Source organism: Colobus angolensis, unplaced genomic scaffold, assembly GCF_000951035.1.
Source record: "Colobus angolensis palliatus isolate OR3802 unplaced genomic scaffold, Cang.pa_1.0 Scaffold159, whole genome shotgun sequence".
NCBI lineage: Eukaryota > Metazoa > Chordata > Mammalia > Primates > Cercopithecidae > Colobus > Colobus angolensis.
The window spans coordinates 6,171,166-6,176,756 of record NW_012114699.1 but is presented as its reverse complement, the minus strand read 5'-3'; the positions used below and the strand labels follow the sequence as shown (position 1 = coordinate 6,176,756).

Here is a 5,591-nt window from a genome sequence, read left to right as displayed (position 1 = left end):
CTCCAGCAGGGGTGACAGAGAGAGACCCTGTCTCAAAATAAAAAATACATATAATAATAAAATAATAATAAAAAAAGCCTAACTCTACCCAGACCAATTAAATCAGAGTATCTTGAGGGTGGGGGTCCTGGCCTAATTAGTTCTTAAAGCTCCCCAAGTTAATTTTAATGTGCAGCCGCGGTTGAGAGCAATGTTCTACCCCTTGCTTCTCAAGGTGTGGTGCACAACAGTAGCTGTATCACCTGGGAGCTTGTTAAAAATGCAGTCTTGGGTGTCACCGGATTCCCCAGATTTTCTAAATCAGAATTTTAACAAGGACCCCAGATGATTTGTCCAAGTGATAATGTTTGAGAAGCACTACCAAGGAGCCAGGCAGGAGAGGGTGGACTTAGGGGTGCTCCTCCCAGCTTCCAGGGAAGTATGTGACTTGTTGAATGGAGGCAAATCTCCACTCCTCCACAAGTCCCGATCTAATAGCTGGCTCAGCATTTTGCCAGGCTAGTGGTCCGGCATTCCAGTGTAGATAATGTAAATGTCTTTCTGCATGGACAAAATCCCCATCCTGAATAGCGATAGCAAAGCAAAGCAAGGGGTTCCATTCCAATGGGAAAGCTGGGACTAGCAGTATATTATTTGCTAGGAGTCCTTTCTGCGGAGTGGGAACAATAGACTAAAGAACCAGCCCTCGCGGTCCTGTCACGTCCCTGCACCCAACTAACAGCGGGCTGGGCCTAGCCATGATTGCTCGCACTGTGAGCACTGCCGCTTGCGCAGGGAACCCGCCCTCAAAGCTGCAGCGCCCTGCGATTCTCTCCACCAGCTCCCCATCCCCGCCCCACAACTCTCCTCCAGAAAAGGAAAATAAAAAGCCATCGACGAAAGTATTCCAATTCTGTTATTGGTTTGGTTTCAAAATGTTGGCCCTGTTCCTTCGGGCTGGGCCAGGTGGGTAGAGCCGACACTCCCTTGTCTCTGGGCTCTGAGGCTCCTGCAAGCGCGGGAACCAGCGTGGGGGCGGGATCCCCAGTTTCCCCGGCGCGTAGGCGCGCTGCCACGCCCTCTCCCGGCCTGTGGCCAGGGCAGCGGTGCCAGGGAACTGGCGAAGGCGCGCGTCGGGCGCTGCACTGCCCCCCTCAGGGCAGGCAACGCGCTCCTTCGCGGGCCCAGTGTGTTCACTTCCTGGGCCCGGCTGGCACTGCCCTGCACCCCCGCCCTTCCGTCCCGGTACCCTGCCAGGAAACGTCTTCTTCCTGGGAAGACCGCTGCTGTCTACAGCAGTGGGTGGCAGAGTCTGAAACCAATTTGCACAAGCCCTGGGCGACAGAAAGTCTAGTGTTCATTTTGGGGACTGTTCATTCAGAACGAGTAGCTTAAAAAATGTCACCTGTGAGGTCTCAGCTCGTAAGTGCCCCTCATGCCCACCCCCGGGAGGAGGCATGAGGATGGGGGAAGCATCTTCACAGTAGAAGCTTAAATGCTGCAGCAGCCGCCAGATCGCGGCGGCTAGGACGAGGCCCCTTCGGGGCCAGCTGTTGGCTGTGTAACTGAGAGCAGAGTCCTTTGAGGACACAGGCCATTGGGTAAACACCCTCCTTGTCCCTCAGGCAGCCGGGTGTGGACAGCGGCTGCCTTTGGCTGGGGAGGCAAGGGCACCCAGCTGTTGCCCAGCCAATGAGGACACAGCTTCTGAGAAAAGCACAAAGGTGGCCACTCTAGGCTACCTCTAGGGGAAAAAATTACACACACACACACACACTCGTAAAAGTCTTGTGCCCGGATGCTCACCACTGGCCCTGGATCCTGTACCCACCTGCCTCCTTGTTGGCAGTAGTTCCCTGACACTGGCATGGTCTCCACTGAGATACTGGCTCCTTCATGAGCTCATTCCCATCCTCTACCTTCTTCCTCCTGTTTCCTTAGTTTCTCTTATTCTTATCTTCCACTTTCTTCATCTTTCTCCCCATTTGTTCCACCTCTCCCTTTTCTGTTTCCTTCTTCCTTTTTCATTCATTTAAAAATGCACTCACCATGCATTAAGCACTGTAGTAGTCAGCCTGGCTGCCTTAATAAAATACCAGAGACTGTGTGGCTTCAACAACAGAAATTAATTTTCTCACTCTTGGGGGCTGTAAATCCAAAATCAGGGTGCCAGCATGGTCAAGTTCTGGTGAGGGTTCTCTTCCTGGCTTGTAGATGGCTTCCTTCTTGCTATGTCTTCACATGGCAGAGGAAGAGAGAGATCTCTTCTTCTTCTTATAAGGCTGCAGTCCTATCTGCTTAGGGCTCCACCCCTATGACCTCATTTGACCTTAATTACCTGCTGAAGAGCCTATCTCCAGGTATAGTGATATTGGGGGTTAGGGCTTCAGCATATGAGTTTTTTGGAAGTTGGACACAATTCAGTCCATAGCAAGCACATACAGGGATTGTTAGATCCCTAGGAGCTACAGCAATGGGGAAAGCATCAGTGCAAACAGATGTGACCAATGTTGTTAATGCAGTGTAAACAGAACATAGCAGGAGCATGGAGGGGCAGGGGTGAATAGGTGCCTCAAGAAATCAAAGAGGGCTTGACAGAGAAGGTGACATCTGAGGTATGAGAAGTAATTTGCCAGGCAGAAAACAGAAGAACTATATTTCAGGCAAAGGGAATAGCATGTGCAAAGGCATAGAGTTGTGAAAGGGCATGGCCTGCTTCATAAGCAATGAAAGGTTCTGTAGAACTGGAAGTGAGGGTGTATGGCGGAGCGGGAGGGGGATGCTGGAGATGCAAGCTGGGATTGTCACATGAAGGGCCCAAGCAGGACATGATGATGGTCTAAAAAGGGCAAGGACAGGGAGGCTGGAAAGTAAGGACAGGGTGCAGGGGACACTGGCAAGATCAAATTGACAGCATGTGATAACTGCTTGAATATTGGAGTGATGAGGAGGGAGAAGTGGAGGGCAACTCCTGAGTTTCTAACTTAAGCGACTGGCACCATTTACTGGAGATACAGGAGGAGGAGTAGGTCTGGGGTGGGGGTGAGAGTGGATATAATGAGTGTTAAGCATCTTTAGAATGTTCTGAGGTTGGGTACTAGCAGTGAAGTAAGGATGGAACAAACTCAGTGTAGATTCACTAGCCCACCTGAGGAAACTATTTAATGTTTGAAAAGGGACTATCCCGAATAGTTAAAAGAACAGTGCTCATAACTCACACAGGGCTGGGAATAGTGCCTGCTCCCAAGCAGCTAAAATTAGAGTATTGGGTAGTGCTGCAGTCTGAATTTTTATGTATCCCCTGCCCCCCAAATTCATATGTTGAAATCATAACCCCCAAGGTGACAGTGTTAGGAAGTGGGGCCTTTGGGAATTTACTAGGTCACTAGGATGGAGCCCCAATGATGAGATTAATGCCCTTAGAAGGAGACACAGGAGAGAGCTTGATTCCTTTCTCTCTCTCTCTCTCTCTCTGTCATTCTCTCTCTCTCTGTCATCTGAAGGTACAACAAGAAGATAGCAATCTACAAACCAGAAAGTGGGCCCTCACCAAGAACTAGATGATGATGGTGCTCTGGCTTCAAACTTCCAGCTTCCAGAACTGTGAGAAATAAATTTCTGTTGTTTATAAGTTACCCAGTTTTGGTATTTTGTTATAGCAACCTGAGTGAACTAAGACAAGTAGAGTACACAGAAGGTTCTTGCTTCAGTATGGTGAAATAATTAGCCCTAAACTTAATACTGTTCTGGTCTCATTTAACAAAGCTTAACAGAAAGACCCAAAAGGATCAAACAATTTCCAACAAACTTAATTAAGTCCCGGAACAAAACTCAAGAATACTTACAGCAAGGTTTCCCAACCTGAGAATGATTGACACATTTGGGCTTCGTAATTCTTATTGTGGGGGCTGTCTTGTGTATTGCAGGACGTTTACCCTCATACCTGGCCTCTACCCATTGGGTACCAATAGCACCCTCCAGTTGTAACAACAAAGAATGTCTTCAGACAAACAAAACTGCCTTTAGATGAGAACCACTGATAATAGAAATTAAGACATATAAACAAACAACAAAGTAGAATACACAATGTCTGGCATCCTGTAAAAAATTCCCTAGCATGGAAAGAGCAGGAAACTGTGACTAATAAGGAGGAGATAAATCAATTAATTGAAATCAAAGCAGAACTGGCACAGATGTTAGAATTAGCAGACAAGGATAAAAAAGTTAATTACGACTGTATTTTGTGTGTTCAAAAAGTTAGGTGCAGACGTGGAAGACTTTTTTTTTTTTTTTTTTTTTTTTTTTTTTTGAGAAGGTGTCTCACTCTGTTGCCCATGCTGGAGTACGGTGGCGCGATCTCGGCTCACTGCAAGCTCCGCCTCCCGGGTTCACGCCATTCTCCTGCCTCAGCCTCCCGAGTTGCTGGGACTACAGGCGCCCGCCACCATGCCCAGCTAATGTTTTGTATTTTTTAGTAGAGGTGGGGTTTCACCGTGTTAGCCAGGATGGTCTCAATCTCCTGACCTCTTGATCTGCCCGTCTCGGGATTACAGGAATGAGCCACCGCGCCTGGCCGGAAGATATTTTTGAAAACAGCCAAATCAAGCTTATGGTAATAACAACCACAATATGTGAGGTAAAAAATACATTGGATGGAATTAATAAAAGATTAGACATTGCAGAAGAAAACATTAGTGAACTTGAATACACAGAAATAGAAATGATTTGAAATGAAACACACATAGAAAAGAGAATTACAAAATGAATAGAGCATCAGTGAACAGTAGAAAAATTCGGATGGCCTCGTATACGTGTAATTGGAATCCCTGACAGAGAAAAAGAAAGAAAAGGGACCAGAAAAAAGTTTGAAGAAACAATGGCCAAAATTTTTTCAAATTTGATGAGAATTATAAACCCACAGATTCAAGGGATTCAACAAATGCCAAGTGTAAGAAACATGAAGAAAATTATGCTGAGACATATTGTAATCAAATTGCTCGAAACCAGTGATAAGGAGAATATCTTAAAAGCAACCAGAGAAAAAAGACACATTATATACAGAGAGACAAATAAAAGATTTCTCATTGTGAACAATATAAGTGAGAAGACGATGAAGCAAAATCTTTATGACACTGAAAGAGAAAAGAAAACTGTTAACCAGGGATTCTGTATCAGGCAAAAATATCTTTCAAAAATGAAGGCCAAATAAAAACATTTCAGTTATAGGAAAGCTCAAAGAATTTATCACTAGCAGACCCACGCTACAAGAAATGGAAGAAGAATAATAGATGAAAATATGAATCTACACAAAGGAAGGAAGAACACTGGAAATAATTAACTACACAGGTAAATAGGTAAGATGTTTTAAAAAGTATTTAAATATCTTTAATAGTGGGCTGTTTAAGCAAAAATAATAACAATGTAGTGTGAGGTTTATAACATATGTAAATGCAAAATATATGACCACAATAGCACAGAGGTTGCAGGGAGAAATGGGCATATAATATTGTAAAGTTTTTTGTTTTTATACTTTAAGTTCTAGGGTACATGTGCACAACGTGCAGGTTTGTTACATATGTATACTTGTGCCATGTTGGTGTGCTGCACCCATT

The 5,591-nt window shown here is 45.3% G+C and overlaps 1 long non-coding RNA gene across 1 annotated transcript; it reads left to right on the top strand.

The window, feature by feature from the left end:
* Positions 1-1,184: 1,184 nt before the first annotated feature.
* Positions 1,185-3,614, top strand: LOC105508156. Its single transcript, XR_001001215.1, has 2 exons — positions 1,185-1,401; positions 3,483-3,614. It is a non-coding gene; the product is annotated as an uncharacterized LOC105508156 (long non-coding RNA).
* Positions 3,615-5,591: the final 1,977 nt, after the last annotated feature.